The sequence below is a fragment of the Ovis aries genome, chromosome 15, assembly GCF_016772045.2.
Source record: "Ovis aries strain OAR_USU_Benz2616 breed Rambouillet chromosome 15, ARS-UI_Ramb_v3.0, whole genome shotgun sequence".
Classification (NCBI taxonomy): Eukaryota; Metazoa; Chordata; class Mammalia; order Artiodactyla; family Bovidae; genus Ovis; species Ovis aries.
This window is the reverse complement of record NC_056068.1, coordinates 56,749,723-56,761,449: the sequence shown is the minus strand read 5'-3', so window position 1 is coordinate 56,761,449 and position 11,727 is coordinate 56,749,723. Positions and strand designations below refer to the sequence as shown.

At 41.2% G+C, this 11,727-nt stretch overlaps 1 long non-coding RNA gene across 1 annotated transcript; it reads right to left on the bottom strand.

Annotated features, from left to right (window-relative positions):
* Positions 1-397: 397 nt before the first annotated feature.
* On the bottom strand, positions 398-9,847 carry LOC121816708 (uncharacterized). Its single transcript, XR_006056392.2, has 3 exons — positions 9,747-9,847; positions 9,312-9,413; positions 398-1,712 (listed from the first exon to the last, which is right to left on the bottom strand). It is a non-coding gene; the product is annotated as an uncharacterized LOC121816708 (long non-coding RNA).
* Positions 9,848-11,727: the final 1,880 nt, after the last annotated feature.

The following is an 11,727-nucleotide window of genomic DNA, read 5'->3' as shown; positions in this document are numbered from 1 at the left end:
AAATTCAAGAGTGAAAATTTCCAAAAGAAACTGCTGAACTGATATGAAATTGGGGAACCTACAGGGACCTGAAACAACATGAGAGGAGGAACTCTGGCTGATAAATCCGCCCCAGTTCTGGCTTTTGTCTTGAGGTTTTCTGAACCTTGGTGATACTGGGGTTTCTCTTTTGATGGCTGCGTGGGGTGTGGAGCACAGGACAGGACACCTGGGTCCTGCCCACGCAGCATTCCCAGTAGAAGAAACTTGCGTAAATGTGGGACAGCAAAGGCTAAAACTCTGTATGAGTGAACAAAAGATGAATCTTGCCATGCACAAAGAGGTATTTTCCTTCTTCTCTCAGCAGTTGCATTGAGTGAAAGTGGTAATACCACTCTGAGAATTTATGAGTACATACCTGTGGTGTTGGAGAAGACTCTTGAGAGTCCCTTGGACTGCAAGGAGATCCAACCAGTCCATTCTAAAGGAGATCAGTCCTGGGTGTTCTTTGGAAGGAATGATGCTAAAGCTGAAACTCCAGTACTTTGGCCACCTCATGCGAAGAGTTGACTCATTGGAAAAGACTCTGATGCTGGGAGGGATTGTGGGCAGGAGGAGAAGGGGATAACAGAGGATGAGATGGCTGGATGGCATCACTGACTCGATGGACGTGAGTCTGAGTGAACTCCAGGAGTTGGTGATGGACAGGGAGGCCTGGTGTGCTGCAATTCATGGGGTCGCATAGAGTTGGACATGACTCAGTGACTGAACTGAACCTGTTTGCACAACTCGAAGAAGTTAATTTTAAAATAGTCTTTAACTTATAGTGTTTTCCAAGTCGCTGACAAAAGCAATGTAACTCCTTTCTGAAGGAAATCAGCCCTAAATCAACTCCCAAAGTTTTAGGGAAAATTTGCAGCTCACAGTTACAAGTCATAAAATACATAAGGACACCAATTCAAGACTTTTGCTTCTGGTCAAGATAGAGTAACGGGGGCCTAAGATAGTCTCCCATCTGAATAACTGAAAAAAAAAAAAAAAGAAAAAAAAAGAAAGAAACAACAGTTTTCCAGACTTTGAAATTAGTGAAAGACAATGATCTCCAACAGATGGGAAACAAGCTAGTTGAGCCCTATGTTTGCTTCAGTTACTGCTGGAAAAGGATGCCCAGCCCAGGTGCATGGACATGAACCCAGGTTGAGGGCAGTGGTTGGCTTGAGGTGAGAAGGTAGAACTGGAGGTCTGGGGAGGTCAAGGTGATGGACGTCACATGGCAACGTACTAGAGAGGGGAGTGCTTAGTTGCTCAGTCATGTCCAACTCTTTGCAACTCTTTGGACTGTAGCCCACCAGGCTCCTCTGGGATTTTCCAGGAGTGGGTTACCATTTCCTTCAGGGGATCTTCACGGCCCAGGGATCAAACTTGCATCTCCTGTGTTGCAGGCGGATTCTTTAACCGCTGAGCCATCAGGGAAGCCCAGGAGAGGGGAGAGCTGTGCAGGAGGACTCTGGAGGTCTGCAGAGAGTCCTCCTAAAGTTTTCAGGTAAGTACTGATCAGTGCATACCTGTAAGCAAACTACCTGATGCTGGGGAAAGAGCCACCCACAATGATTAGAGGATACAGTCCCCAGGGCTCACATAGCGCTGATAATAGTTCCTGATTCCACCAGAGTCCAAGCCTTGTAATCCTAGCCGTCTGGGAAGGTAGTCAGAAGAGTTTTGCCTCTGTAAAACTGGACACAAAAATGGACACAATTAGTCCAAAAAGTTGGACACAATTAGTGTTATGTGAGACTACTAATTGTAGTCTCACATAACAAAGCTCAAAAGCAAGACCGACAGAATCAAACAGTTTCCAAGTAACTTATTATAATTGCATCCCAGAAGATGACTAAGGAAGATTTAATAGTCAAAACCTGGAAATAAATCAATGTCCATCATTGTATAATAAATAAATGTGGTATATCACACAATGGAACACTACTCAGTAATAAAAAGAGAATGCATTATAGATGTACACTGTGGATGCATCACAATATACTGAGCGAAAGGAGCCAGACCCAAAAGAATACACACTGTACAATTTCATTTATGTAAACTTCTAGGAAATGCAAGCTAATCATTACTGACAAAAATAAGTGGTTGTTTGGAGATAGGGGTGTGAATTGGCAGGGAAGATGTTTTTTCATAATTTATTTTTTAAATTTTTGGTTGCATCGGGTCTCCATTGCTGCCCAAGGGCTACTCTGTAGTTGCAGTGCATGGGCTTCTCATTGCAGTGGCTTCTCTTGTTGCAGAGCACATGCTCGAGGCCTGCGGGCTTCAGTAGTTGCAGCACGTGGGCTCTGGAGCACAGGTTCAGTAGCTGTGGCTTACAGGCTTTGTTGCTCCACGGCATGTGAGATCTTCCTGGACCAGGGGTCCAACCCATGTCCCCTGCACCGGCAGGTGGATTTTTATCCACTGTGCCACCAGGGAAGCCTGGCAGGGAAGTTTTGAGGGAGGATTCACTAAGATCCAGAAGAAAATCTGGGGGTGGAGGTAACAGATGTGTTCCCCATTTTGATTGTGGTGATGCTTCACAGATGTATACAGTGGACCCTTGAACAATACTAGGTTTGAACCTGCATGGGTCTATTTGTTTTTTTCAACAGTAAATTCTATAGTACTACACTGATGCATGATTGGTTAAATCCACAGATGGGGAACCATGGACATGGAGAGTCAACTCTAAGTTATTGGTGTTTTTCAACTGAGGGGAAGGTCAGCAGCTGAACCCCTGTGCTGTTCAGGGTCAACTTATACATATGTCAAAACTGATCAAATTGTACATCTTAAATATGTGCAGTTTATTTGATCTCAACTATGCTTCAGTAGTATCTTAAGATAAAACACACACACACACAAGGAAAGGATGAGCCACAGATAAGGATCATCAGACATGACAGCTGAAATAATAACTCTTACTACAGAAAGAAACCTAATTTGATAAGGGCAACTACAAAAACATAAAGCAAAAGCACTTTATGATGGAATGTTAAAAATATTTCCTTTAAGATTAGGAAGAAAACCGAGGTTGACTAGCACCTGAATCCACTGCATATCCAGGCCAGTAGGGTAAAATAGGAAAAAGAAATAAAAATTATAAAGACTAGAAAGAAAAAGGATCATTATTGATTTTAAATAATTCTAAAAGTTTCTACAGAAATCATTTTACTTAATGAGAGTAAGGCAAAGTGGCTGAATATGGTGTCAATATAGGAAAGCCAGATGCATTTCTAATTACTCAGCAGTGATCAGTTAGTTGCCTTTTTATAATGTCAACATAAAGTGTAAACTTCTAAGGAATATAAACCCTTTCATGGAGGAAATGATAAAACACTATCGAATATCATTAAAGACAACCTATGTGAAGGGAGAGATCTACCATAATCTTGAATAGAAAAACTCAGAGCTGTAAAGTTGCCAGGTTACTCCAGATTTATCGATAGATTCAATATAATTCCAATCCAAATCCAAATGGGTTTTATGAGAAAGTTGAAAAAGCAAGTCTAAAATGATGTGGAAGAGAAACAATTTCCAAAATAGATTAGAAACTTATAAAGAAAAAGAAGTGGTGGGGCTTGCCTTACCAGATTTAGGACTAAAGCTCTAGTGATCAAGATACTGTATAAACAGATCTGTGGATCAGAATAGACTCTAGAAACAAACCAATCATGCATGCAACTTTGATTCTTGATGAAATCATTGCAGACTGCTGAATAAAGATCAACAATTCAATGCATGTCGATGGGACAATTCATGAAGATTAAGAAATTAAAATGGGTTCACTACCTTGTACCATGCTGAAAATCAGCTTTTAGTGATAGAAGACTTAATTGTGAAAGCACACACGTAGAATGTTTAGAAGACTATGTAATTTAATACAATTTCTTGATATAGAAGGAAACCTTAAGACATTAAACAAAAAGGCAGATCATAGAGGAAAAGATTGATAGATTCAAGTATATCACATAACTTTGGTTCAATAAAAAACACACATTAAAGAAAGTCAAAAGACAAGCCATGGAGTGGGAGATGATATTGGGAACTCATCTCCAACAAATGATTAGCACCTCAAAAATATAGGGACTATATAAGATATAGGTATCCTAATAGACACCCTCTAAAATATCTACTTCTGCTTCATTGACTACACTAAAGCCTTTGACAGTGTGGATCACAACAAACTGGAAAATTCTTAAAGAGATGGAAATACCAGGCCACTCTGCTTATCTCCTGAGACTTCTGTATGCAGGTCAAGAAGCAACAGTTAGAACTGGACATGGAACAACAGACTGGTTCCAAATTGGGAAAGGAGTATGTCAAGGCTGTATATTGTCACCCTGCTTATTTGACTCATATGCAGAGTACATCAGTGGGAAATACTGGGCTGGATGAAGCACATTCTGGAATCAAGATTGCGGGAGAACTATCAATAATCTCAGATATGCAGATGATACCATTCTTATGGCAGACAGCAAAGAGGAACTAAAGAGCCTCTTGATGCAGGTGAAAGAGGAGAGTGAAAAAGCTGGCTTAAGCTCAACATTCAAAAAACTAAGGTCATGGCATCCAGTCCAATCTCTTCATGACAAATAGATGAGGAAACAATGGAAACAGTGACAGACTATTTTCTTGAGCTCCAAAATGACTGCAGATGGTGACTGCACCCATGAAATTAAAAGACGCTTGCTCTTTGGAAGAAAAGCTATGAACAACCTAGACAGCATATTAAGAAGTAGAGACATTACTTTGCCAACAAAGGTCCATCTAGTCAAAGCTATTGTTTTTCCGGTGGTCATGTATGGATGTGAGAGTTGAACCATAAGGAAGGCTGAATGGAGAAGAATTGATGCTTTTGAACTGTGGTGTTGCAGAAGGCTCTTGAGAGTCCCTTGGACTGCAAGGAAATTAACCCTGGATATTCATTGGAAGGACTGATGCTGAAGCTATAATATTTTGGCCACCTGATGAGAAGAGTTGACTCATTAGAAAAGACCCTGATGCTGGGAAAGATTGAAGGCAGGAGGAAAAGGGGACAACAGAGGACAAGATGGTTGGATGGCATCACTGACTCAATGGACATGAGCTTGAGCAAGCTCTGGGAGACTGTGAAGGACAGGGAAGCCTGGTGTGCTGCAGGCCATGGGGTTGCAAAGAGTCAGACACAACTGAGCAACTGAATGGCGATAAAAAATCCTAATAGAAAAGTCACCAAAATATATAAACTGGCATTTCATGGAAGAAGAAATACAAATTGTCAACTGGTATAGGAAAATATTCTGTGTCTCATTAGTTATCTTGGAAATGCAAATTAAAACCACAGTGAGCTACCATGAAGTTCGAAAACATTTTTTAAAAATACGCTTGTCACCAAATTAGGAAGGGCAGGGAACAATGTCATTTACATGTCCTACTGGTCTGTAAACTGAGAAAGTGCCATTGGAACATGATTTATCATTACATAGGAAAGCTGAAACATGTACTTGCTTTGCAACCCAGCAGTTACTTCTAGGTATATGTCATAATGCAGTTTTAGTTTTTTTTGGTCAAGCTCAGATCACATTGGTGGGTGAACCAGTGCTTTTAAAACAGACAAACAAAAAGAAATCTAGAGAATATGACAGAATTAAACAGAACAGCATAGAAATAATCAGAATGCATTGCTGATAGGTTATGGATCGTTTTGTGGATTTCTTGGATTGCTCGTAGTAGGGATTTTTATTGTATTAATTATTTCAGGGTATGTTATAAAATGTCTTTTTTTAGGAGTTGTGTTAAAATTTTTTGAAAGCCACTAAAAAGATACTTAATGTGTGATAGGATGCAATCACAAGAATGTCTAAATAGTATTGCTTATAATAACACCATAACAGCAATATCTGGAAACAGCTCAGATATCCAACAACAGTACTGCAATAAACTGTAGATTAGTCATGTAATGGAATATTCTACAGAAATAAAAATGAAGGAACCTTGAAGATTAGTCGTGAAATAAACAAGAAGCAAAAATAAACAGCTATCACTACGCACACCAAAATGGGTAAATCTCAACAGAATATTGGATGCAAGAAGTGAGTCACAGAATATAAATTAGTATGATTCTATTTACATAAAATCTAAACCTAAGCAAAACATAAGTAATACATTGCTGAAGTCTACGTACATACATACACAGGTAAGCATTAAAACCATAAAAAGAAAAGCCGGAGTGAACTCTTGAATGGGAGAGAGAGACAATGGAGATACAGCACATGTTTGAAGGTACTAGGTACTGTTAACCCGAGTGATAAAGCACACACATGCTTGTATTTTACTGTTTAACCTGAAGAGAGATGCTTATGTGCTTCTGAATGCATGCTGCATTTCACAAATTAGAATAATTTAGATAGTAGCAAAAGTGAAGTTAATTTGTGGGTAAGATCCTTTGAGGCAATGCATTGGGATGGGCTTCGGCACACAAGTGGGCAGAAAGAAGGGCGACTCCTCTTCTGGGAGCAAAGCAGGAAGAAGCAAGGATGAGAGCAGATGCAGCGTGATCTCAGGGGCATGTGTGGAGGGGGGAGGTCCGAGGAGGTGCTTGATGGAATTCAAGTCTAATGGACCCTTTTTAAGAAAGTAGGAGGTGGGGGAGCCTTCTGGGAATGAAAGGGGAGGTTTGTGTAGAAGGGCTGGGGAGGGCAGTGAAGGCTTAGGATGGTCTTGCTCAAAGTGGAGCAGCTATGCAACTGATGACACTTGAAGGCAATTTTCTTGAGTGCAAACGTAAAGTCATTTTTAACACTGTAATAGTTATGAGTTTGTTTTAATGCAAAGGTTTTTTCATTTTAATAGTTTTGCTTTTGTTTTAACGCATATTAATAAAAAGCAATTAGCACATCAAACCTAATATTTTATGGGTATTACATATAGAAGTGCTGATTAAAAACTGTGACACCCTTTCTAGAAGGGTTAAGGTGGGAAGCTGTTATTATTGCTTAGGTTTGTCTGTAGCCCAGTCTAGCCTGTGGGTATAGGTCCCAGAATAGAGAACAGAATTTTCCTAAGAGCAGCCAAATATCTGGACCCTGGGGTTGCTTGTGTGGAGTGTTGTAGGGAATGTCTCAGGAAACCAGAGGCCACTGATTCATTAGGGAGGGAAATGAGCAGTTTCCCAGAGGGACTGACTCAATGAGGACCATTCATGTACTCATTCAATAACTATCTACTGAGTGTGATTAGGGTTGGGGGCCATGTTGGATGCTGGGAATATGATCAATAGAGACATGGTCCTCACCCTCCTGGAGCTTAAGTGGAAGAGACTTAAGTGAACACGAAAACCATCACTGTTCATTCAGCCTTCTCCAAAGTCATTAGACGTGCCAGGATGAAAAGAGTTAATAATTTGGAGGCAGTACTGGTTTTTGTTCACTGACAAAAGCTCTTCATGTATTTACCATGTTGTTTGTTTAGACTCTCCACAGAGCCAGCTGGTAAGACTGTGGTATGCTCTTATATTAAAAAAAAAAAATGCTTTCAAATTGCTACTTTCCTAGAAACATCTCAGTTTGCCACTAATCCCAGGCATGCCTGTGGGAATGTTAGAATGCATTGATGGCAGCATCCACAGGCTTTTCCTTAAATGTTAGCAAATTTTTTTCAATCCTCTTAAATACTCTGAACAGTGCTGAAGTGATAACTGGATGAGCATGGAAAACAATGAAGGGAAAGAGTCAAGAACTTCAAAGTTCATACTCCTTGAGTTCTTGATAGCCCAATTATACCCAGGTGATGTCAATGGCTTCTTAATGTGAGGTCCTTGGGGTCCTAGAAGGTCAGTGGATACCCTTCAGGGTGGTCCAAAGATTTCTTGATGTTATGGAAAAATGTGTAGGTACGGGCCCATAGCTCACATCAGGTTCTCAAAGGACCCAGGCAGTCTAGAATCACTGCTATAAATCCTTGAAAGTGTTTCCGTGAGTGCTTTCTAGGGGAATATTCACGTATAAGTTTACACAATTGTCCCAGAATGTGAGAACAGCAGAACCCAGGAAACTGGAATTGGGGTCCAGGTCCTCGTATTATCAGCCAAGTGACCTTGTACAAGTCTTGAGCCTCAGTTTACTTATCTATTAAATGGGGGGGAAAGAACATGTATAGTTCCTCCTTCCTATAGTTTTCTTGGCAAATGATGAGATGCATGTATAAACTTCCATAGAAAGTTGCAGGTGAAATCAAGAGCAAGCAAGAGGCTTTAGAGAAACGTTTATTCTCCCCACCTGTAGACGGTGTTGAGTTCTTGGTCACTAGAGGGAGCTTTAGGATTCAGGGGAAAGAAAAACTAGTGATGTGTCTCCAGGAAAGCCTGAGACCTCTATGAGGAATTCTTCCAAAAGCTTTTGCCCTTTATAAATAGCCACTTCGATTTTTATTTTTCTTTTGAAAAATGCAGATAAATGCCTATGAAAGCAAATGTGACCAGGGCTTATGGCGACATATTTTTCTTTCTACTTTTAAGAATTTTTTTTTTGATGTGGACCTTTTAAGTTTTATTGGATTTGTTATAATATTGCTTCTATTTTATGTTTTGGTTTTTTGGCCGAGAGGCATGTGGGGTCTTAGCTCCCCGACCAGAGACTGAACCCACACCCCCTGCATTGGGCGGCGAAGTCTTAACCAGCAGACTGCCAGGAAGTCCCTACTCAACATTAAAGATTCTGACTTCTCCACAATCAACTGGAAATTTTTTTTTTTTTTAATGGTAGAAAACTTTCAAGAGGGCCATAGGAAGAAAGTACTTTTCCTTCAGCAGCAAAGTGACTCATTGTACATTCTGTGCCGTGTGGCGGTGGCTGGTGGAGGATTTTTTACCCAGGCAGGATGGGGAAGTGCATTGTCTAACTTTGGCAGCACTGAGAACTCTAACTCTGGATTTCCTGATGGTGCTCCCTGCAGTTCTTAATTGGTGTGCTTTTCTCCAGGCTGGGGCTAGAGAGAGAGAGAGGACTCTTACTCATTTAAGGAATTTGAGTGTTGGACACCAGAAAACATAGGATGGCTTGAAGGAGGTGGTACGATAGAGGGAAAGACACTGACCTTACATCTTAAGGGAATCAGAATTTCATTGACTCACTGTGTTTGTGGGACAATTTTTGTCCCCTTTCAGGACCTCAGTTTCTCTCTCTGCTTCTGACCATTCCCACACATACACACCCATGATCAGCTGGTCTTTCTTCATCAATACGACCAGACTCAGACCCTAGTTCACAAAAAGCAAACTTTTGACAGGAGTGTGAAACTCTGAGACTTACCTAATTTTTAATCGAGATTTCTTTGGAGAGAGTAGAGTCTTGATATTTCTCTTTCTTGGCAGTTCTTTGGGTTGTATTTCAGTCTCACAGCAAACCAGATGCCTGCAGAAAACGGTGAACCCCATATACACTTGCAGGGAGCCATCTAAAGACTGAATTACTAATTTCCATGAGCAAATCTGGCCAATCAAATTGAAAAGCACTGGTCTACTATAATCCTCTGGGTTCTGAGATGTACTCACACATTCTGACTTCCCCAACTTTACTCTTTAAAAACAGGGGCGTGTCTGTGACTTACATAAGGAGTATTCATTATTCCTCCTGAAAAACTTCTGTTAGATGCTCTGTTAGATCTAAAGGCTGCAACCTGTGGCCTTTTGGAATTGAGGAAGGGTTCTAGGGAACACTTTACTTTGTTTTGTATATTTCTATTACCTGGAGGCTTAAAAAGCTCCCCTCCCCTGGCACATCCAAGCTCTCACTGTGACTCTTGACATCTCAGGGGTGACCCTCGCCAGAAGACAGCCCTCTCTGCTGACAGGGAGGCAGGAGACTGCAGGTTATATAGGATGAAGCCCTGTTATCAGCTCATTCATTGCAGAATGAATGAGAAACAGCTGCCTTTCCTTGTTGAAGCCCTTGTTGGAGGTTTTTCTATCCTTTCCACTGAAGTCTAATAACAAGCTGAGACTAATCAGCTGATTTGGGTCAGAACAAACCAGAGTTTCTGCCAGCCCACTTCAAGCACAACTGTACCATGTTAGCAGTGTAGGAGATTTGCTATAACAATATAAGTGGCTTGATCAATGATTCCATTAATGATTACAATAGGAGTAATTTTCTCCCTTTTGTTTTCCAGAGGCCACTGTTTCTTCTCAAAGCTTTCAGATAGTGGAGGTCAGAAAGTTGGCAACAGAATCACTGCTTCCTAGTTGCATGAGTACGTGCTAAGTCACTTCAGTCATGTCTGACTCTGTGCAACCCCATGGACTGTAGTCTGCCAGGGTCCTCTGACCATGGGATTCTCTAGCCAAGAATACTGGGGTGGGTTGCTCCCAGGTGGGTCCCTCCTCCAGGGGATCTTCCCCACCCAGGGATTGAACCCGCATCTTTTATGTGTACCTGCACTGACAGGCAGGTTCTTTACCACTAGTGCCACCTGGGAAGCTGCTGTTCCTTAGTTGATGCTACTGCTGCTAAGTCGCTTCAGTCGTGTCCGACTCTGTGCGACCCCAGAGACGGCAGCCCACCAGGCTCCCCCGTCCCTGGGATTCTCCAGGCAAGAACACTGGAGTGGGTTGCCATTTCCTTCTCCAATGCATGAAAGTGAAAAGTGAAAGTGAAGACGCTCAGTCGTGTCCGACTCTTAGCGACCCCATGGACTGCAGCCTACCAGGCTCCTCCATCCATGGGATTTTCCAGGCAAGAGTACTGGAGTGGGGCGCCATGGCCTTTCCTTAGTTGAGGGCTTCTCAAATTTCAAGGTCGATACAAATCACCTGGACTGTGGTACAAGGCAGATTCTGATTCACCAGACCTGGAGATGGGGATACCAAGGCTGCTGGTCTGTGGACCATGCTGAGTAACAAGGCCCTAGTTAACTTTTATCTCTAGCTCCTGTTTCAAGCTGATGCATCTTAGGAGGAATAAGAATCCTTATTCTCCTCAGACACTGTCAGAAATAAAGAATGAATAAGTAATGATTTCAAACCCCCTGAGTAATCATGAGGTCACAGATTCCATCTTCTGATTTAAAAGTTAAGTTTGGAAAGCCACGACTTGGAATTCTAATTTCTTGCAAAGCAAAATATTGACATTAGATTCATAGTGTGCACAAACACAGAAAACAGAATCCAAGCGGATCTGATTTTTCTCATGAGATGGCAAAGCTACTGTTTATTTGAGGTTATTATTATTTTTTTATTGGCAAGCATTAGGCTCTGTACTTCATTTAAGTAAGAATCTGGTGGGCACTGCCTGAGGGTTTGTAGACTAATTTATCTGACTCTAAATCAAATGTGTACTTCATCTTTATCCTCACTACCAGGAGTCCAGTCTAATTATTGCTTCTGCAGAGGAATGAATTTTCTTCAGGTGGGAAGGAATTTCAGGTTTGTCTTGAATATTCCCTGGAGAGCTCCTTTTAGGAATTACTGTCCTGAGTTTTTAGACCTTCAGTCTGGATCTGCTAACATTTCCACAATTTCTCCTTTCTTGGTTAACCTGTAAGTTTATTGTAACTGGAGGCCATACCTTCTATTTTATAGGGCTGGGAAATTGGAAGGAAACTTTAAATTCATTGATTCCAATTTCCACTTTAAAATCTGAATTTCTACAAGCCAACCTCTGCTTGAGACACATTTGATGATGGGAATCATAATACTTTGTAGCCTATACTTTGAACATTTCTTACTAT